At 38.0% G+C, this 23131-nt stretch overlaps 1 long non-coding RNA gene across 1 annotated transcript in view; it reads right to left on the bottom strand.

Moving 5' to 3' along the window:
• The window catches only part of LOC129048353 (uncharacterized), a 179542-nt gene that overhangs the window by 111077 nt on the left and 45334 nt on the right, over positions 1–23131 (bottom strand). Inside the window, exons 4-8 of the long non-coding RNA XR_008510625.2 lie at positions 17108–17450; positions 7427–7468; positions 6201–6446; positions 3639–3806; positions 2763–2881 (exon numbers count right to left, since the gene is read on the bottom strand). This is a non-coding gene — a long non-coding RNA (uncharacterized LOC129048353). The remainder of the gene's footprint in view (positions 1–2762; positions 2882–3638; positions 3807–6200; positions 6447–7426; positions 7469–17107; positions 17451–23131) is intronic.

Here is a 23131-nt window from a genome sequence, read left to right as displayed (position 1 = left end):
TGATTAATCTATTACAGTAGAAGCTATTTAAGAGATTCCCCCTAATTCTGTGGCTTAAAGTACTAGGAAGGTCATTGTTTTCTCATGTGCCTGGGCAGCTGGCCCACTCTGCTCCGCGAAGTCATCCGGGGAAACAGGCAAATAGGACGTCCCTGTTATCCTCAGCATATGCTTTCCAAGGTTGTTTGGCATTGCCTTTCCAGCCAGTGGAGAATAAATAGTGGAAATTGGTAGCCAGGGATTTCCTTTTAAATAAAAGACACAGAAGTTGCACTCATCATGTTTGCTCAAACTCTAGTAGGGAGAACTCAGCGACACCAACCTGAAAGCATTGTCGGAACATGCCATCTCTCTACGGATGTACTTTTTTTTTTTTTTTTACAGCCAGAAAAAAACAGAATAGATGGTGGTGGGAGACAAATACTAATAAGAGAAGGCTGGTTTTAGAGCCCTAAAATACTTAGTAAAAGTGACTTTATCTTCACCATTTCAGTTAAATAGAGATACACGCCACATGGTATTTTAATTACCCTTCCATCACTCTATCACGACCTCTTTGACACAAGAATTGATATAGTGCCTAGCACACAGGAAACACTAAGTAAATATTTGGGACATGAATGATTGAATAGATTAATGAATGAATGCAATATCACCTACATCCCAATTTGGCTTGAGTCCAACCTTGTCTGGAGGACATATTTCTAAACATTCCCAAGTACCTTTTCTCTTGTCATATTTCAGCTGCCTAAATGAAGCCCTGAGTCTAATAATCTGGCAATCCCTTAAAGATTCATGCAAACTGGAGCCTTCTGAACTGTACCCACCTCTCTGTCCAACTGATCTCTGGGTCCTGGTGTCACTAAGGCCTCACTTTCTCCTCAGTTTTATTAACACTTGATTTTTACCTAGAAAAACTCATGGCAACAGTAAAATACCTGAGAACAATTTAATTATTAGGATTAAAATCAACTCAAAATAAAACATAATGAGACCTTCCATCAAACACAAGAGAAGAAGAAGGTAAAGGGCATTTGCTGGGTACCTATTGCATTGGGAGTTTGAAAACTATCAAGGGAGACCTTGAGTACCCCAGAATATTTACACCAACCCAAGGAGGTAGTTATTATTGTTTCCAATTTACAACTGAGAAAATAAAGGCTTAGGGAGGCTAATGACTTGCCCTAGGTCACCACTTGGTGAGAGAATTCTGACCTAGGACTATCTGGATGAACCAGTTCAATTCCCACTAAACAAAACCATTCACTGAAGGCTAGCAAACCTGGAGCCCATTTTAGAGTTGACTTGTGTAACTTATTAGGGTTTTAACTCATCTTTTTGTGTCTTGTCACTTTTTCTTTTTTTTTTTTTTTTTTTTTTTTTTTGACACAGAGTCTCGCTCTGTCGCCCAGACTGGAGCGCAGTGGTGTAATCTTGGCTCACTGCAAGCTCCGCCTCCCGGGTTCATGCCATTCTCCTGCCTCAGCCTCCCGAGTAGCTGGGACTATAGGCGCCCACCATCACGCCCTGTTAATTTTTTGTATATGTACTTTTTTTTTTTTTTTTAGTAGAGACACGGTTGTCACTTTTTCTTAAGGCCAAAGTAAAACAATCCTGCAAAAATGGCCCAAGCTGGTAATTAGAGACGATAGCTTCAATCTCAAAGGAGGATTTTACTGAAAGGTTGGAGAGTCTCTACACCACAGGAATTTGGGTTATATCACAGTTCACAACATGAGCAGGACAAAGTGTTTTTCAATAATTGACTCAAGTGACAGGTGATGACTTCCCAGCTGGGAAGAGACTCTTTAGGGAAGAGACAACCTGATTATTTCAAAAGAAAGCCAGCCAGGCAGACTAACAAATCTTGCTCTTCTCTTACTTAGGAAACCATTGACTTTTTAGAGATGCCCACTGCATAGATGATAAGAATAAGAAGGCATCAAACAAAATCATATCTGATGAGGTAATTAGAAATAACTGTTGAGGCCAAAACTTGCACATCATTGTCAAATGCGACGTAGAGGTGCTGAACAAAGGGAGGAAGAGGAAAACTGTGTGTGGGGCTGCTTCTAGTGGTGATATGGTTTAGGACTAATAAACCAGTGTCCCACTAGTCTGTCAAGGGATCTTCCACCTTCTAAGCCTAGATTAGGAATGGTAAATATCTAACACACATGCCTATGCCGCAAACACATGTTATTTATGAAATACCATCAAACCCTCGAATCCTTCTTAATTAACAAACTAATCCCTCAGCCAGTATCAATCAATCTGAATTGGCAAAAAAATAATACCTAATTGTCACCGTTTGCTTAAATCAACTTCCTGTAAAGTATCTTTGATGAAGGGAAGCCAGAAGCACCTTAAGGAATACTGAAGCCTGAGAAAGTGTAAGTGAAGGGAAAAGCTATCCTCCCACAGATTGGGCAATGGTTGCAAAGCATACTGGGTAATTCCCATAATTCTCAATCTCTAAACAAACTCCAAAGAGACAGCCACAAGGTTTTCTCCTCTAGTCTGTCTAAAAGAGAGGTAACACCAAGAGTACGTCCTATACCACTTGAAGCATTGAGGAGAGAGTTGTCACAATGGTTACATTCTCCTGAAGTTGTAAGTTGTTTCTAACCTGCCTCTGGTAGACTGATGGCAAGCTTAGTCCCATATTCTTGTTCAGAGGGCTCTCTCTCGTCCCCACAGTTTTCCTCTACACACGTGTATCTCATTCACAGAGTTTCTCCTATTTACTAGGTTCCCTTCACCTGTTGTTGATTGTTTCCTTTGCTGCTCACAGGTTTTCAGTTTGATGTGGTCCCACTTGTTAATTTCTGCTTTTGGTGTCATATCCCCCAAAAAATCATTGCTAAGATCAATTTCCTATCTGAAAAAGAAATCAGAAAGCAATCATATTTTCAATAGCATAAAAATTACTAGGAATAAATTTAGTCAAGTAAGTGAAAGGTCTGTATATTGAAAACTACAAGACATTGATGAAAGAAACTGAGAAAGACACAAATAAATGAAAATATTTATCTTGTTTATGATTGGAAGAATATTGTTAAAATGTCCATACCATCCAGAGAGATGTACAGATTCAATGCAATCTCAATCAAAATTCCAATGGCAGTTTTCACACAAACAGAAAGAAGAATCATAAAATTCACATGGAACCAAAAAAGACCCCTAATAGCCAAGGCAATCTTGAGAAAGGAAAAAATTGGAAGCATTACGCTTCCTGATTTTAAACTATATTACAAAGCTATAGTATATTTTAAAAAATAAAAAAAGTCTAGTATTGGCATGAAAATAGACACATAGACCAACGGAATGGAATAAATCCCAGAAATACAATTGATTTTTACATATTGGTCTTGTATCCTGCAATTTTTAAACTCGGGTTTTATATTTAGCAGCTTTCCTGAACCTTTGGGACTATTTAGCTTTCATCTAGGATATTTTCTCAGTAATATTGAAATAAAAAATAGAGCTAGTTCCCTAGTTACAAAGGCACTCTCTCAAAGAGACAAGGTGACTAGCTATGCAAGGAGATTAAAATGGCAAATGAGGCACTACTTTGTGTGGAATTGTCTATGTATATGTGTACAGGAGCACTCTATCTCTAAGCTTTTAACACAGACCTTGCAGACTGCACACCAAAGCCACAGGGAACTGAGGTCTTGAAAGTCTTCCAAGGACATGTGGGACCACAATGCTTGGTGTCTATTGATTGTTCAAGGCTTCCTGATCCTCAGACAAGGAAGCCACAGAATACTGAAGACTATCTCAAGATGGTCTGTAGTATGTACCTATTTAGGAAATACAATTATCATATTCATCCATAAATTTAGATCAGCAAGTAACAGCAAAAACTGATAACAATATTTTAAGAAATATTTTTCTGTTGTTTTTCTTCCCCCTATTTGTCTCCCTTATTTCTTCTAAGATCATTGAAAAGGTTTCAGGTCAATTAAAATAAAATTTTAATTACTCATTTGTGTGTGGGGTGGGGTGGGGTGGGGTGGATGTGTGGGCATGGGTGGGGCTGTAAGGTGCCAGTTATCTCAGAATAAAGTGGCCAATCTTAGATTTCGAGAAAATTCATTTAGCACACATTTAACATGTTTCAAACTATTTGAATCCTAAGTTTGACATTACTTTTCATTTTGACACAAACTCTTCTACCTCCTCAAAACTGAGATTGGAGCAGGCGCGCTGGCTTACGCCTGTAATCCTAGTACTTTGGGAGGCCAAAGTGGGTGGATTGCCTGAGCACTGGAGTTTGAGACCAGCCTGAGCAACACAGTGAAACCCCATCTCTTCTAAAAATACAAAAAAATAGCAGGGTGTGGTGGTAGGCACTTGTAATCCCAGCTTCCTGGGAGGATGAGGCAGGAGAATTGTTTGAACCTAGGAGGCGGAGGTTGTAATGAGCTGAGATCCCGCCACTGCACTCCACCCTGGGCAACAGAGTAAGGCTCCATCAAAAAAAAAAAAAAAAAAAGAGGCTGAATCATAATCATAGGCAAACTTTTGATTTAGTCAGTAAGGGCTCATAAATATTTGTTAGAATAATGATGTACAGGGCACTGTACTTGATTCAAAATGCTAATTAGGGCTCCATTATAGTACTCTAATAATGCAGGTGTGTGTGTGTGTGTGTGTTTATGCCTTCTTCTGTATTCATAGCTTTCTCTTTTGTTACTCTCGTTCTCTTTCTTTTATTCCTGATCCTAATTACTCTCTGAATCTTTTCTTTCAAATTTGTACCTTTTAATCTCAATGGCTTGGGCAACTGGTTAACCACTTAGTACTGTGTACTACAACAGTCAAGAAGACCAGGAGACAGATAATTAGATACTTGAGGCAAAATTATTCCTGTGTTCCATCTGGGTGCTTCCTAAACTTTAATGTGCACTGAAGTCACTTGAAGTTCTTGTAAAATGCATATTCTGATTTAGCTGGCCTCAGAAGGGACCGAAGATTCTGCATTTCTGACAAGCCCCTGGTCATGCTAATGCTGCTGATTTACAGACTACACTTTAAGTAGAAGGTTAGACTGTTGGGGATTAGCACAAATTTGGCTGTTAGTTTTAAATGGCGTTATTGTTAAATTTTATTATGTATATTTATCCAAATGCCATTTGCACATGGCACACTTTGAAAAGTGTTGGCTTCTAGAAAGTAGGGGGGATTAGAATGATCTAATGTGGATCCTTCAACTTTGCAAAATGTTGACTCAAGCACCATTTAAAAATCAATTACACGATTCAGGTGATGCTTACACGAAAAGCCCAGACTTCGCCACTACACAACATATCCATGTAATACAATCGTACTTGTATTCCTTAAATTTATATGAATTTTAAAAAGAAAGAAAAAGAGAAAGAGTTTGGGTGTTCTGAGATCCATGAAATATGACAGAGTTTAGGGAGGATTACATAAAATAAAATTTATGGGAGTGCTTGATAGTATCTGGCATACCACACATACTCAGTGACCATTATTTCCAGTTCATCCTATATTTCCTTGATTGGTTCTGCATACTTTATGCCTATCTTATGCTATTCTATCATTTTTAAATACTAGCATGACTGTATTTTTTAATCTATGTGTTTATGATCTATGTGCCTTACTGAATTACCACTTCCTTGAGGGCACAAATATGACATATATATTGGGTGTTTCCTCATATTGTAGAATGTGGTATCTTGCATCTGTGGTCACTTATCTTAACTCAACTGATTAGAGAAGTGCTAATAAAAAATGTCTATCCATCCATCTCTCCCACAAGCCTGCCTGAACTTCCTTCATTACCAGTTAGTTCTTTGAGTTAAGCCAGAGCTCAGAGCAAATATGAAAGTATCCACCGATAGAGAGGGAACACACTGATTTATTCTCAGTCTTTCCTACCCAATGAAGGAGTCTTTGGTCTGTAGTCACCGAGTTCTTCTTCATGATGAGATGAATCAATTAGAGCAGGGAAGGAGGCCAAAGTCTAGGTTAGGGTGTAAAGGGAGAGTTGGACACCTGAGAGCTAACTTAAAAGAGGAGATTAATCCAGTACCCTATAGTCTGCATAGGACAGCATAGAGAGTCCTGAGAGACATGGGGTAACAGGTGGGTGGTAGAGGCAGGAGGAAGGGGAGGGGAAGCACTAGGAAGCCACTGTATTGCAGATACCCTTCCGTTTGCCCACTCACCTTTCAGCCACTTGGTGGCACTGACCTCTCACACAGGCTTTTAAGAAACAGCAGCATGTCACACACTGGAGCACGCAGTGTGTTCTGGTGCCTCCTACCAGCCAGAGGGGTGCCTGCAGAGAGATTGGCAGTTTCCATCCTGTCACCACAGGGAAAGGGTATTTCTTGGGTATCTCGTTCCCTCTGTGGTCAGTGCTCACGTCAACGTGATCCTCTCCTTATCTTCTCTGAGCTCAGGAGCCAGTACTAGAGGAAAAACATGGCGGGGGCTGTATTCTAGCTGAACAAAGGTGAACTGTGGTATTTTCCAGAAAACTTAATTCGCGCTTTCAGGACTCTGGGCACCACCTGGGACCCATAAATAGCATTCACCCACTCCATGGCCTGGCTATATCCTCAGCCTCCTCCTCGGAGCATCCATGAAGAATGACATTGAGCAGAAAGAATGAGGTCTTCATTTAGGCTATGGCAAAGGCCAGATTTCTATGAAGAGGAAAGGCACATCCTTCTATATCCAAAAGCCAGCCTCTCTCTAGAGGCTTCTCCTACTCATATCATAGAGCAGGCTGGCCAATGCCAGGCTCTGAATCCACACCATGGCCCTGTTGACCCCTGCTGTGACTCCATCCACAGCCCAGAAAAAGGTCAGTGCTCATCGCAGAGGACAGTAGGCAGTGGGGGTATTGCAGGAAGAGCTCACTGCTGGGCATGCAATGTAATCCAATTTTCTATTGTTTATTATATTTACATGTATAAAAGATCTTTGTTTAATATTAATACTGTGAAAGACACCTGCTTGCTGCTAGGGGATACAATGCTAAATAAACATAGTTTCTGCTCATATTCCAAGCATGGCAGGTTTAGGAAGATGAATAAATACAATTTATTGACCATTTTCTAGGCACTGTATTATATCAACTTTTTATATTTTTTATATATATTTGTGGGTGCACATATATGTATATATATATGTATTCATACAGATAAATATACTTATAGATTTATATAACTATCTTTTTAAAATATATATACATCATTTCTATATATAAAGGTATGAAAAGAAATATCTTTATATATACCATTTATAACAATGTATTCATGTATGTATGTGTGTGTATATCTCTCTCTATATATGTATTTTGGAAATGACAATTTCTTTTTCTAATAATAAAAACAATAGAGGAGTGGTTAAGAGCACATGAATTTAAAGTCAGAATGCCTTTTACCTTGAACAAGTTACTTATCCTTCCTTAAGCCTGTTTTCCCATCTGGAAAATAAAGAAAGAGATAGAAAATAATGTGAAGATTGAGTGAGATGAAGCATAATCCAAAAGCACATGCTTGATAAATAAAAGTTAACAATTATTATCATCATGTGTACTGTTTAAAAAAAAGTCAAGCAATTTTCAAAAGGCACAGAGAAGGAAATAACAGTGTCCTGTAAACCCATAATTCAGAAGTAGAACAGTTAATACCTTGCTAAATACAAGCATGAGTTAAAAAAAATCATTTTTTTCATGCATTTTACTTTCCCCAACACACAATTATGTACTCTGATTTTACAAAAAGGATATAATATTCTAGTGACCATACATATCCTATTTTTCCTCAATATGGAGTGGGCATTGTTTTAATTCAGCACATAGAGAATCCTACTCTCTTTTTAACAGCTTCACAGTGTTTTAGTCTGCAAATCATCAAGGTGTCTCCACCACTCATTTTAATTCTTTTTCTAATGGAATTGGCACATCTAGAAAAAACACCACCAGATTATATTTATGACAATGAACATTCTTTTCATGTTTCTGATCTTAATGGGAATTTTAACACTGAGTTTGAGGCTAGCCATGGATTATAAATGTATGTCATAATGCTATGAGCATATTCATTTATTGATATTTGATTGAAAGTTTTTGTATCAAGAATGGATGTTAATTTTTATCAAATGCTTTTCAGCATATATCAAGTTGTATTACATTTTTTCTTTTGCTGTTAGTAAATTTAATTATAACCATTGATTTCCTAATATTAAACAATTAATGAAGTCATAGAAAGAACGCTTCCTCGTCATGGTGATTTTTCCCTTAACATACTGCTGGGTTCTGTTTGCTGATGATTATAGATGTCCAAATCCCAAATAAAATAGCTATAATACATATGATATTTTTATGTGCTCTTTGGACTTATGTTAGTGCTAATGCTATATTTTTATAAAAGTAATTGGAAGTACTTTATTCTATTTTTATGCTTAAAAGTCTAGGTAGATTTGTTCCCTAAAGGTTGAAAGTATTTGCAAGGAAAATAATCCTTTACAAATTTCACAATGTTTAACACTAGATTCCATGGTATTTTAGTTTCTACCTCTCCTAGGGTCTTTTTTGGTCATTTATTTATTTTCCCATCTGGGAGTAAAATTGTCACAAAGCCCTGAGGCTCTTCAGCTATCTAGTGGAGTCAGCATTTTTTTCCTCCACATAGCCACCCTTGTCTGACAGTGTTCCTCACTTGCTGTGAAAATGGCTTTTCCCTCCTCTCCTACTATTTTCTGAAATCTTCAGGTTAAGGATTCATTCCTCCTACAACATCATAATAAAATCACATGGCTGTTGAGAAGCTGGATCAAAACCACACAAAGTCTAGTGATAGTTGACCTTGAGTTGTGTCCTCCATTCCTAACAGTGCTGTTTTCACATTGCAGGAAAATTGGGCATTGCTTGCCATCCCTGGCCTTCCCAGCCCTCCAGCCTTCAATCCTTAACAAAGGAAACCAATTTTATATCATTAAATACCTGCTTTATGAGGACATAGCTACAACCTCCATTTTACAGAGGAAAGTGAACATGGGCACATTTCTTCACCAAGTGAGCTCACACAGGTGCAGATTCAGCATTTAAATCAAGACTGCCTCCAAAGCTCATGGTCCTTCCCCATTGCTGTCACTAGCATATTTGAGATCTGGGCTCCAGTGGTCGTTGAAGCCCTATTGTACTTTGTCTCCCATAGGGTTTGGGGACACATGGAAATAAGTAATAGAGTTAGAATTCTGTCACTTGCAACTTAAAAGTGCCCAATTAATAGAGGTGCTAATGTGTATTCATCCATCCCTACCTGATTGTAAACCCATTTAATGGTGCACTGTGCTCCATCCTTCAAATCTTTCTAGTGCAGAGACTCCAATGGAGTAGGAGCTCAAACTTCATAAACAATAACAAAGAAAATCAAGTTCCAAGTAAGTCAGTAATCATTAGATTGATTCTGTCTCTAGGTTCTAACTATAAATCATAGGAAAACTAACTTAAAATGTATAACATAGGCATTAATAAGCATGATATGTAACTAGAGAAAAATGGCAAGCCAGAAGGGATAAATTTCAGCATCCTACACAGATATTATGTGGTCAGTCCTGGCTAATCTGGTTATCTCTTTGGATTTTAATTTCCACAGCCATAATGTAAATCACTGAGCTCATACAGGATAAAATGTGTGTGAATCCTTGAGGATTAAGTGCTGGCTGCAACCAAATATTAATAAAACTTTTTTAGAGACAAATAGATCCCAAATCTCAGATTCCCCTGATGACAAGAACATGATTACAAACCTATTATCTCAATTTCATGGATAACGAATCTGACCTTGGGCAAGTTTCTTCGCAAAATTAGTTTAGACAACTCATATTGAACAATTCCTGAATTCCATGGTATAAGAGAAGCTAAAACCTCCAGAAACGCCCCTCACTTCCTCTTTTTTCACTTGTTTGGCTTGGTCTATATGTCACTTTATGATGTGGAAAATCAGTGCTAACGGAGCAGTGAGGTATTTGTCTAAGGTTTTCTTTCCAGGGTTTAGGTATTTTCATGTTTATTGATGTTTGCCTTATCTTTGGAAGGGAAGTATTTGTCATCCAGGAGCATACTGCATTTTTTGCAGTTCTTATACTAGCTGATGTTGCTAAACACTGTCATTTCCTTTAATGATATTATTCATAAGAACAGTAATTGCTCTTAAAATGACAAAATGTTGTATGTTCCCCAACACAATAACAGTCGCTCTACTGAAATGTGCCCACTTTCAAAGAATGGAAGGAGACCCATCCCCAGCTACCTAACAATCACTTGAAGGATATTTACTACCATGAGCTCACTGTTAACTAAAAATGCCCCAAACAAATCATTTAACAGTTATTTACTGGAGTTACTCACTTAAAACATATCAAATTTAAAAATTGAACAGCTATTTCTACTTCTTCCTATCTTCAAATACAAAAAAAAATTATTTGCTTGAGACTATAGCTGAGTTCCAACCATCACCTGATGTGCTGGAAAAAATTAATTATGCAGCAAAGATTTTTGCTATATCAGGGCTTTCTACAATGCTGAGATATAAATGTTGTCTATAACCATATCAAAGGAAAAAGATAAGATGTTGAGCTCAGCTTTATTTTGCCAATGTAGACAATGGAAAGAAAAAAAAAACATCTTTTCTTGAAAATCAATGAGTCTCCAGGGGCTAACACTGTACTTGATGTGCCAAGAAAATCAAACAGACAAAGAGAACATTTGCTGGTGAAATCACATAGGATGTCTTTGCCTTTAAGAAAAGAAAAGGAAAGGGGGAAAAAAAAAACCCTTACGAACATAGCTCTCAACCTCTAAAAGAAGTTGAAATGTGAGTCTAGCCAATTAGTAGGAATTTCTGCGTATAAGATATTCTCCACATTCCTGCCTCTGCTCCTGCTGTTCTCCATCTAGACGCCCTCTCCATCATCTGGGTGATGGAAAATCTGTCTGTCCTCCCATGATCTCTGGTCTTCCTCCAGGAATAGCCCAATGATGGAGAGTACCCTGTATGCTAAGTGCTAGGTCCTTTGTCTGCATGACATCTAATTTTCATGACAGGTCTACCGTACAGATGTTTGTGCAACAGGCTGAGCCAGTTAAGTCAGCTGCACAAACCACTCAAAAGTTAGAAGGGAAAAAAGGCAGCCCTTTACATCAGGGAACTCATAACTGACCCTCTATGATAGTACAGACATAGCTGTTGCTTACAGTAAAATCATATTGTTCTCCTGCTTGTCACAATCTCACAAAACATCCACTCAGACAGGGTCACTTCACAACACAAAATACAAAACCCCCTTTTTCCCTTGGCTAAATGAGTGGCTGCTAGTTCTTTGCCAGTTACAACTTTATTCTCACTCTAGTCTGCCCTCCCTATAGATAAGATTTATTAAGATGGTTTATCATAGAATTGCAGAATTCAGAGAGAATATCCAATTCCTTGGACACTCCCAAAATTACCCATACAAATCCTAAATCTTATTATAGGTTCTTTCTAACATCCTGTTACTGAGAAACCTTGCAGTTTCGCATGATGTGTGTTCCCCCATATTGCAAGAAGTAACTGACCCAACTTTTTCAACTATAGGTGTGTTTCTGTGGTCTGAAGTCTGTGGTTTCTGATCACTCTGCTACATTCTCACTTGCTCCCTGAATGGCCTGAGCCTCCGTTTTCTCATCTCTAAAATGGGAATAATAAAAATATCCAATTCACAGGGTGCTTGTGAGAATTAAACGAAATAAGATGAGTAACTGTGAGCTGCTCTTATTATAGTTACCACTGCCACCATCATTACTACTATTTTTATTACTATGGCACCAGGACACCATGCTCCTTCACCATGACCTTTTTGAAGAGCCCAGCTTCATAAGGGTCTCTCCCTCTAAACCTCACACATGTATTAAGCTTCTGCTATATGCAAAACACTTTTCTATACCTCTCAGAATTCCCCTCGCTGAAAACTTGCAAAATTTTCAAGAAGTGGAAAGCCTTTGTTCACTATTAAAAATGACTTTTATGTTGCCTTGTATATTATTTCTATTTTTATGCTCTTTGTCTATGACAAGATGATTTCTGCCCTTAAGGAGCTTACTGTATCTGGAAGCTGTAACCTCCATAGCTCTTGGTACTTAGTATATGATCAATAAAACATGTGTTGATTGATAGATTGAAACAAAAGGCCAGTAGAACAGAAATGTACCACTGAGAGTGTAAAGCAGCATGTTCTTTAAAACCTCGGGCTCTGAGGCCTGTGGATGAGCAGAAATGGGCAATTCAGGAGCCCTTTGGCTTAAGGCCCCTCTTGCTGGCTGCTTCCCTCCTCTCAGGGGTTCTGGTTTTGCGCCCTCCAGGTTAACAAGATTACAAAGGTTTAAGCATTTGCCTCCCTTCGGCTTAGCAAAAAATATTACAGAAGGAGTGACTTTCATAACATTATCTTTCAGGAATGGTTTTCCTATACTCCTCTTCCTTCCCATCCTACCACCTAACATTTTTTCTTGGCTCCAGATAGCCAAGTTTCTATTAGTAAGTTGAGAAAGTTCCTTTCTAATAACTAATTTTCAGCATACCCCAAACAACTTCCAGTTTTTATTTTTTTAATGATGCAGGGGAGGCTTTCACCAGGATATGAATGTTTAATTTGCTGTATGCAGCAAGCATTCCTTTGATGTCCTCCTAAGGCTGCTGTTGTAGATTTTCAGTATTCCTTGGAAGACCAGGTAGGGAGACTCCTTTTCCCACTAGTAAATATATAATTTTCTTTGAAAATTATTTGGTTTTTATTACCAAGGAAAGAGTTGTTTTCTTTAAAACTAATGAGCAATGCTCCCTACACACAGCACAATGGATTCTGAAACACCATAATGATTGGAGGGTGCTGGTGTGTGTTCTACCTGGACAAGGATGTTGAACTGTGCCACCCCCACAATCCAATTCAAATGGCAAAATTTGTCCTCCTTCTCCCCTTCCCACCATGGCTATTTCAAGAAGGACAATTCCTTTCCTATTCCACAACTATGTGCATTTACTCCTTACTTAATGAGAATGAATCCCCAGGACTAGACTGGGAAGGGGTATCCATGTCATGGCATACCATTACATACATTCAATCGGTATCTGTGCACCTGAGATAGCCTCCATGCATTATTTTAAATGAAAAAAAGATACAGACATACATGGTATATTCCCAAATTCCCATTTATGTAAACTCTCACAACTAAAATCCCTATATATGTGCTTATTTATGTGTGATTGTTGAACATGTGGAAGGTATAGATGGACATATCTTAAACCATATTGATTTCCCCTGGGGGCAGGAGACACGGGAGGAGAAGGGGAGTACAGTAGAAATTACAACCTTTCTCTTATATATTTTTGGATATTTTTTCACTTCTTAAATTGTATGATTTTTTTTTAAAAAAAAAAAAAAAGGAAAAAGCACACAATGAAATCTTTTCGTCCTTTCTGACTCTTGAGGTTGTACCTGCAGTGCTCAGAAACTTTTTCTGGCAAGGGTAAGAAACAGAAGCCTCAGAAAACCACAGTGTGATGTGAGAAAAGGGCCCTGGCTTGCAGCAGGAACATGTGGGTGTAAGAAAATTTGGAGTAAGCAAAAAATATTATTGAGTGTCTCCAAAGGAAAATTATGCAGTGTTTTGCTCATACCCTTCAGGATTAACTGATTCTAGCCTTTCATTGCCTTTGAGAAATTTTAAAACTCTCATTATAGATAAATGACAGCAATGCAAAATAATTTTTTACCATACACATGCAATTGAATTTTTCCTGGTAGAATGACATATCTCTTCCTCTCTCATTTTTTTGATCTTTAAATATGTACGTTCTTTGGATTTTCTGATTGTAACAACGTATCAGTTCTCTCATTAAAGGGTGAATTAAATAAAATCTTTAACACATGTTCATTTTATATCTCAATCATTCATCATGATTTTGCTTTTTTTAAATAAGTGGCCTTTCACATTGGATTAGATCCCACTGTGACCAGGACCAGCACCACCTACATCACATAGAGGAGGTCTCTTCACTTCTCTGACCCCATCCATCCACCTCCCTACCCTTCTTTATGTTTTCTCTCTTGCTCACCCCACTATTTCCACATAGAATCAGAAGGCTACATCTGTAATGTTGCTCAGTGGTAATTTCTGGGTGGTGGGATTTGAGGATATTTATAGCTTTTTTTTTTTTTTTTACTTATCTGCATTATTTGAATCTTTTGTAAAGGGAATTCACCATTTTTATAAATCAATAAAACATATGGGAGCAGAGTTCCGAAGCTTGTCAGGATTTCTCAAGTACTCCTTTCTCTCCTAATTTTTTTAAAAATTTTTGTATTCAAAGAACCAGCACAGGGAGAAATCTGACATATTGGTAGAGGTTGATGAACTTCACCAAAGAATAATCTTAAAAATGCCCAGAGTTCAAAGAGCAAAATTTCTGAAGGGCTGCCCCAGGTGCTCAGATGCCTCTGTCATAATATGGTCTTTTCAAAGGGAAGCTGAGGCCTTGAGACATTCCTAGAGCCCAGCAACTCTGTCCCTGGGTTTCTCCTTTTCTAGGTGGCCAACAGTTTGTTGGGGCAGATTTGAGTCCCTGATGTATCCCTAGCGGCACCATGGAAACCAGCACATCCATTTTGTAAGAGTATCCACCACAGGCATTTAATGGAAATAAACCACTCTGACAGGTATGTGCAATACACTGAAGCTTACAAAGGACATTTATGGACATTATCTCATTGGATCTCCATCTAACCTAAATGAGGGAGGCAAAGCAGATGGTAAAGTGCTCCTCTTTACAGGTAAGAAAACAGGTGCACAAGTTTCAGAGCCAGAAATTCCAGGAGCAAGTGTAACCTTGATGTTCCGAAATGACTTCATGACCTCCTATATGTTCTCCACTATAATGTGCTCATCAGAGTTTATGGTGGGGGATAGGGGCCAGGGAGAAAACATTATTCTGGACAGTAACCTTTTAAAATTTTGGTCTTTAACATCTTTAAACCTCCTGTTTAAAATTGTAATAATGTTATGGATTAAATCTCAATAAATTCCTCGAGAACTTTTTTTTTAATTTTAAAGACATTCTTTAGGTAGAACAAGGAGGTCAGGATCTAAACTTTCTTTCTATTTCTTCCACTTACTCACTTGCTCTGAGAAGTGGTAGAGGTTAACTTTGTGAATAATTGCAAAACACCAAACCTCTCTGAGCCTTAGTTTACTCTACACTTTCAGTGAGTAATTAGGAGGCTTCAGGGCAATATTGCATGTAAATGCTAAGCACAGGACCTAGCCCCTAGAAAGCACTCAAAAACTTATCAATTAATAATGATTGGATAAGACACCAATTATGACATGAAGCTCAGATCATGTAAACATTATATTAAAAACTAATAACTGCATTTTTGGCAACTACAAAGCTTTCTTCTTCTAGGTCTCCAGTATACTCACATTGCATAAGGAATAACATTATATTCAATTTACCATGGGAATCACTCTCATTTATCCATACTATTGGAGGTAAACAAGGTATAAATCATTAAAAACCATGAATAACTGAAAAACGCTGTTACTTCAACTTTGAAATACACTACCTTCTTTCTCAGTTCCCTACTCTGCGCACCCTCTCTTTCCATCACATTTCTTTCCAGCTTTTGATAGAATTACACAGTGAATTCCCATTGTGGGAGACAAATGGCCCATGGAAATAGACAGCTTAATAATTTATGGGCATCCAAAGGAGTAGATTGGGATTAACTATATACTTAACCTAGTGCAGTGCTTCTTAACCTCAGCACTATTGAAATTCCGGATAATTATTTGCCATGAGGGGCCATCTGTGCATTGTAACATGTGTATGAACATCCCTGCCTCTGCCTACTGTATGTCAGTAACACACTCCCATTTCCTCACTCCCCAGATATGACAACCAGAAATGACTCCAGACGTTGCCAAATGTCCCCTGGGGAGCAAAATCAATCGTATCTGGTTGAGAACCACTGGACTGGTTCACTGAGCTGCTTCTCTAAGGCACTGTGTTAAATTCTGGAATAAGAATGCTGTGTACAACTTTCTGTTTACAGGTTAGTGGGGGAGATTAACTGGGGGTAATGCACTTGCAGCCCCTTGAAATGGGACCTCATGATCATTTTAACTGAAAGCAGCATGTAGGGTTTGTGTTTCATGAGACTCATTGAAGAATGCTGTTGAATATAGTTTAAAATGACCCATATACTCTATGATGTATAAACCAAAGCTATGAAGCATAAACCAATGCTACAAAAAAAACCTTATAACAACCCAGCATGTCTATCCTTCAAGGTAATGCCCATCTATCTCTCCGGGCCCAGCTCAAATGATTATTATTTGTCCGTCTCACAATAGTCAGACACCAATACTCCTAAAACTCTTCATCTGATTGGCATATCAGATTACCTCTCTTCTGCAGCCCAAAAGGGTGCTTCAGTCGATTGTGGAAGCTTGAAACAAAGCAGGAAGAATTGTTTAGGCACAGCTCGCCCAATGAGAATGGAACCAACCAACACTTCCAGTTCTCTTTCAACCTGCGTACCAGCGTCTAGGGCTAGAGAAGATGAGGACAGCCAATCATTCCAAGGATGGAAGCCTGAATTAACCGAGATAATTGGCAAAGGGTCACAGAAAATGTCCTTTTAAAAATAACACTTACTCTTTTTCTTAACTGTCCAAATAACACATTCAAATGAGCTCTTATTCATCTTCTTATATACTCACATAAAAGTCTGTTTTAAAATATTTTTTGCTCTGTTGCCTTTATTAGAAATTTTTATTGGAATTCTTTTTTACTCTTGCATCAAGAGCTGCAAAGCCTTGGAACATGAGATGAAGCCTAGCACTGATGTCTTATAGAATCAACCACGCAGGTAAAATTTTTAACACAAACAAATTCTGCATCCTTAGCTGTGCAAACACCAAGAAAGAAATGATCCTCTCCAATAGGCTTCTCCACATCTCCACACTGCTTCTCTTCACATAAGGGACACAGTGCCCAGCAAATGCAACTGTCGTGCTTACCTTGGCTACGCTGTAGTCATGAGATGAGCCTGCAGATGGACTAAGTCCTCGGCATTTCAGCTGGAGATTCCCAGACTTGGCTGATGGACAGAATTATCTGGGAACATTTCAAAATTCAGTTTCCAGGTTTGCTCCAAAACTTGTTGAATAGAATCTCTGGGCAGGATGATTTAAATTTTTGTAAAGTTCTGCAGGTGATTTTGATGACTAGCTGAATTAGAAATCATTGTATTAAGTTTTCAGATCCTGAGACTTGGTGCTATCTTGGCAATGTCATTCTTCAATAAGGAGGTTCAATGATAGTTGAATCAGCAGCTACCATGTCCCCTAACTCAAAGATCAACTGTAATAAAAATTGGAAAACCAAAATGTATTAGCATTAACAAATGCTTTATTCTAGGGCAAATATGGGAAAAAATATATCAAAAAAATCTTATGCCCTGATTTTTCTGGAATATATTCAAGTTAAACTATCATCTTTGCAGCACAGTCAATAATTTGAAAATTTAAGAAATTCTATTTATTACTACCAAAATACCTAAACCACATATTGCAGACAGCTTTTCACATATAGCACCTGCACAAAAATTTTCCCCAGCCCAACAGCTCAAATTTTGGTCCATTTACTCATTCAATAGAAATCTCTACCTCTAGAGACCTGATCTCAGTAATTAACTAGTTTTTGTTATATCTGGAGGAATAAACCAGGGATCAAAACTACAATGCAAAAGGTCATACCTAATTGAGTGCTGAATAATAAATGTCCAATAAAAATCAGAGATTGTTTGAGATTGGTGGTAGTTTACTAAGGTAGTCAGGAGAATCATCCCTGAGAATAGAGATGGGGTCTGAAGAAAGGGAATAATTAGAAGAGAGAACCTGGAGAGGTGCTTCAACCAACCTTTTACAGTTTCTCCCACTGCCTGATACAGTAGAAGACAGCTAAGAACTACTACTAGTTCTTAAAGATTTGATGCTTGGAAAATAGAAGTAGTAAGGCAATTCGACATTGACTGCAGTTCCATCCAATGCAGCCAAAAACACTCTAACCATCAGTGAGTACTTGTTTCTTAACCCAAGCTCTGATCTCAGCCAGCTTCATCTTCATCACCCATAGCAAAGGAGAATTAACAGTTTTTCACACAATTTCTCTCTCTCCTCTCACATTTTATTAGAAGCAGCAAGAAGAAACTAGGCTGCATCTTCGACATTTTGCTGGAAAATTCTCTCAGCTAAATATCCGAGTTCATACTGTATAAGTTCGCTTTCTATTTAAGTGTTGGAGACAATTGCTAAGCTCTCTGCCACCGTAGAGTAGCATATCATTCCTCTAGCTTCCAGCATGTTCCTTACTTCCTTCCATACCCTCAACATTCTCAAAGTCTGTATTGCTACTAAGCCTTTCCAAGGTGATCTAGGCTTTTGTTATCATGCTCCTCAAAATTCTTCCAACATCTGCCCAACTCCAAAGTCACTCACACATTTCACTTATTTGTTATGGCAACACTCACATCCAGGTATCAAATATATATAAGTTTTTTATGCTACGTTAGAAATTACCACAAATACAGTGGCTTTTAGTATCTCACAGTTCTATAGGTTAAACTTCCCACTGAGTTCTTTGTTTAGGGTTTTTTGAGGTCGAAATCAAGGTTTTGGCTAAGTTGGGCTTTTATCTGCAAGTCCTGGGAAAGAATCTGCTTCCAGCTCATTCAGGTTGTTGGGACTGCCTTTTATTTGTAGAACTAAGGTTTCTGTTTCCTTGCTGGCTGTCAGCCAGGAATCTCTCCAGGCTTCATCAGGAAATTCACCTGCAGTTCCTTTTCACATGGCCTCCTCCACTTCAAACCAATAAAGGTATGCTGTGTCCTTCAGATGCTTTAAATTTCTCTGATTTCTTCTGATGCTCCCAACCTGATAAATGCTCTTTTTTTTTTTTTTTTTTTTAAAGGGCTCATGTGGTTGTTTAGGTCAGGTCAAGCTGAACAGTCACCCTTTTGTTGTACAGCATAATATCATATAGTCACGGAAGTAGCATCTCATAATGTCGCAGGTTCCATTTATACTCAACAAAGAGGGGATTATGCACGGATAAGCTCCACTAGGGATCATTCTTAGAACTCTGCCTACCACCAAATCTTTTGGAGATGATAGAAATGGTGATGATCTTGATTGTAGTGATAGTTTTATCAGTGTACACAATGGTCAAACTCATTGAATTGTACACTTCAAATAGGTGTAGTTTATACCTCAATTAAAGTTTAAAAATTTCACCTCATCATATTTAAGGATTAAGTATGTAAAACACTCCCCTTGAGGTCAGAAGCAAGATAAGGATCTGGCTTACTCCACATCCTTTATATTTATGATTGTGCTAGAAGTCCTAGCTAGTGAATACAGCAAACAAAAAGTCATGAAAGGTATGAAAATATGGAAAGAAAGAAGTATAAATATTGCTTTGTGCAAAAGACACGATTGGGTATGTAAAAGTTCCAAAGAATCTATAAAACACAGCATTAGAATTAATAAGAAAATTAACAATGTTGCAAGACTGAGGTCACTATACAAAAATAAACTGTGTTAGTATATGTTAACAAGAAAAATTGGGGAAATAAAATTTTAAAAAATATCCTTTCTGGTAGCATTTAAAAATGTCAAATATCTCAGAATAAATTAAAGAAATGTATATAATTATCTATACTGAAAATAAAACATTGCTAAGAGAAATTAAAGACAAATAGAGAAATATACTATTCTCATGAGTTGTAACAGTCAATATTATTGAAATGTCAGTTATTCCCAGATACATCTATAGATTTAATTCCAATCAAAATCTCAAGGTTTTGAGAAAACTGACAAGCTTGTTATAAAGTTTACAGAAAAATGCATAGAATCTAAAATAGGTTAAATAATTTTAAATAAAAAATGTGAAAAACTTACACTACCTAATTGCAAGATTTCTTAAAATGCTATTATATCAATGTGCTTTTAGTGCAAGATAGACAAATGAACCCATGAGTCAGAATAGACAGTCCAGAAACAGACCATACATATATAGTCACTTGCTTCACAGTAAAGAAATAACTGCAGTGCAATGGGAGAAAGGTTGGTATTTTATAATGAATAGGTATCCATATGGGAAATAAACACCTTTAACCTTACTCCCTGTCCATGCCATGAATAAATATTCATTCAAGAACAGGCCTAATGGATCCCATTACTGGGTATATACCCAAAGGACTATAAATCATGCTGCTATAAAGACACATGCACACGTATGTTTATTGCGGCACTATTCACAATAGCAAACTCTTGGAACCAACCCAAATGTCCAACAACGATAGACTGGATTAAGAAAACGTGGCACATATACACCATGGAATACTATGCAGCCATAAAAAATGATGAGTTCATGTCCTTTGTAGGGACATGGATGAAACTGGAAATCATTATTCTCAGCAAACTATCGCAAGGTCAAAAAACCAAACACCCCATGTTCTCACTCATAGGTGGGAATTGAACAACGAGAACACATGGACACAGGAGGGGGAACATCACACTCCGGGGTCTGTTGTGGGGTGGGGGGAGGGGGGAGGGATAGCATTAGGAGATATACCTAATGCTAAATGACGAGATAATGGATGCAGTACACCAACATGGCACACGTATACATATGTAACAAACCTGCACATTGTGCACATGTACCCTAAAACTTAAGGTATAATAATAATAAAATTAAAAAAAAGAACAGGCCGAATGGAAAAAACGTATAGAACTTCTAGAAAAATTATAGGAGGAAAGTCCTTATCACCCTGGAGTAGGCAAAGATTTCTTAAACAAGATAACAAAACAGGACTTCAACAAAATGTTTTTGAAGTTCATACATGTTGTAGCATATATCAACATTTTGTTTCTCTTTATTATTAAAGAATATTGCATTTTATTAAAATACTGCGTTTTGTTTACCCCTTCAGCAATTGATGAATATTTGAGTGCTTTTTTTCTAGTTTTTGGCTATTCTGATTAACGCTGCTGTGAACATTTGCCTGGAGGTCTTTGTGTGGACATACATTTTTATTTCTTTGGGTTAGATGTCTCTGAGACTTCTTCAGTTTCCGCCCTTTTTCCATTTAGTAGCTTTTTCTCCATTTAGTAGTTTTAGAAAACACATAGGTTCAGATCCAGTTTGAGCTGGTTCTCTGGTTTGAAACAATTGTTCAATTCAATTAGAAAGTTAATATTTGGATTTGCTGTGGGATTTAGCAAATGAGTATATTCATTCTAGTTTCTGATTCATGTTCCACTTTAGTTCCTGTCCCTGATGGCAACTTACAAGTGTGTAGCAGGTTCTGTGCTGGAAATGAAGACAGATTACTGCACACAGGGTGATACTCTTATGGAGGAAGAAAACTCATCTCTATATTAAACTCAAGCTTTGCAGTTAAATCACTACCTCTCCTCTTTCATCCTTTAACCCACATCCTTATACTCATTCTTGGGTACAGGATTTTATTTGTTTAATAAAACCTTTCACTGTCATCTCTGTTAGAAGGTCGTGGATGATTGCTCTGGAGGCCACCAGGGGCAGGCTTTCTGTGTGAGAGAGAGTAGATCAAGCTCTAGGAGCATAATTCTGTTTAGCTGCAAGGGCACGGGTATCTCCTCGGGGAGGACATTGCATCACTGAAAAAAACAAGAGCTGGCAAGATCAAGGCCCGTCCTTTCCTCTCTTGATGTGCTGTGTGCAAGTCATTGGACTTACTTCAATTCAAGCTTCAGCATTTGAGGGTAATTTCCCATATTAGTAAAAATGCATTTACAGGTAAAGGAAAGAGGATTGTAAAAATCTCACCTACTTCTGGCATCTTTTTAACGTTGGAGTTATCTGTTATGTAGGTCCTATTTTCCAAGTGATTGCTATCATTCTGGGGTTCTGGGATTACTTAGGATAGAGAGAGTAAGCAAATGATTTAAGAAGTAATATTTGGCTTAACTATGAGAGCCCACAGGTATACTGTTTCAAGCTTCACTCACAAAACATTGAAAATTGCTCTGTCGGCTAAATTTCCTCAGTATCCTACTAAATTTCTACTCCCTCCTCACACATCACCATAAGACAGGATGAGAGCGGGGAAGATCAGAGGGAGTGTTATTGGAAGAGATGGATCTGTGTGCTTGCTGCAATGACCTTTATTGTTTAACCTGGGAGTTCCCCTCCTGCCTTCTCCTTGTGAACTTTAGGCACCTTACCTTCCGTATCTGATGATTAATTTCATGTGTCAATTTGACTGAATCACAGGGTGCCCAGATATTTAAACACTATTTCTAGGTGTGTCTGTAAGGGTGTTTCTAGACAAGATTAGCATTTAAATAGGTAGACCGGGTAAATCACACTGCCCTGCACAACATGGTAGGTGTCATCCAACCCCATCCAGGGCCTGAATAGAAGAAAAAGATGGAGGAAGGGAGACCACTCTCTCTGCATGACTGCTGAGCTGAAACATCAGTCTTACCCCGCCTTTGGACTAACACTTACACCAACACCTCTCCCAGTTCTCAGGCCTCTGAATTCAGACTGGAACTATATCTCCAGCCTTCCTGGGTCTCTAGGTTTGTAGGTGGCAGATCATGGGACCTCCATAATCATGTGAGCTAATTCCTTCTTCTTCTCTCTTTCTCTCTCTCAGGCTGTGTGTGTGTGTGTGTGTGTAACTTGATCCTCAGGCAACAGATTGCCAATCCCAGCTCTATAGGATTTTATTCATGTATTTTTTATTTGACCTCAAGTTCTAAGAATTAATCATAACGCTTAATTCATAATATGCTATCATCATTGGTTGACAATGGCCTTCTTTTATCGGTATTAATTTAATAATACAATGAACACTAATAAACTCACCACCCACCCAAAATCTGAAACATTAACACAGCTGACCTAGGTCTGGTGAGCATGAGTTCACCAGGAAAGGGTGGCTTTCTAGGCAGAAGAAACATCAGGGGCAATAACATGAAGACATGTAGGGC

Source organism: Pongo abelii, chromosome 8, assembly GCF_028885655.2.
Source record: "Pongo abelii isolate AG06213 chromosome 8, NHGRI_mPonAbe1-v2.0_pri, whole genome shotgun sequence".
Classification (NCBI taxonomy): Eukaryota; Metazoa; Chordata; class Mammalia; order Primates; family Hominidae; genus Pongo; species Pongo abelii.
The sequence above is the reverse complement of the archived record's forward strand: the minus strand, read 5'-3'. Positions and strand labels throughout refer to the sequence as shown.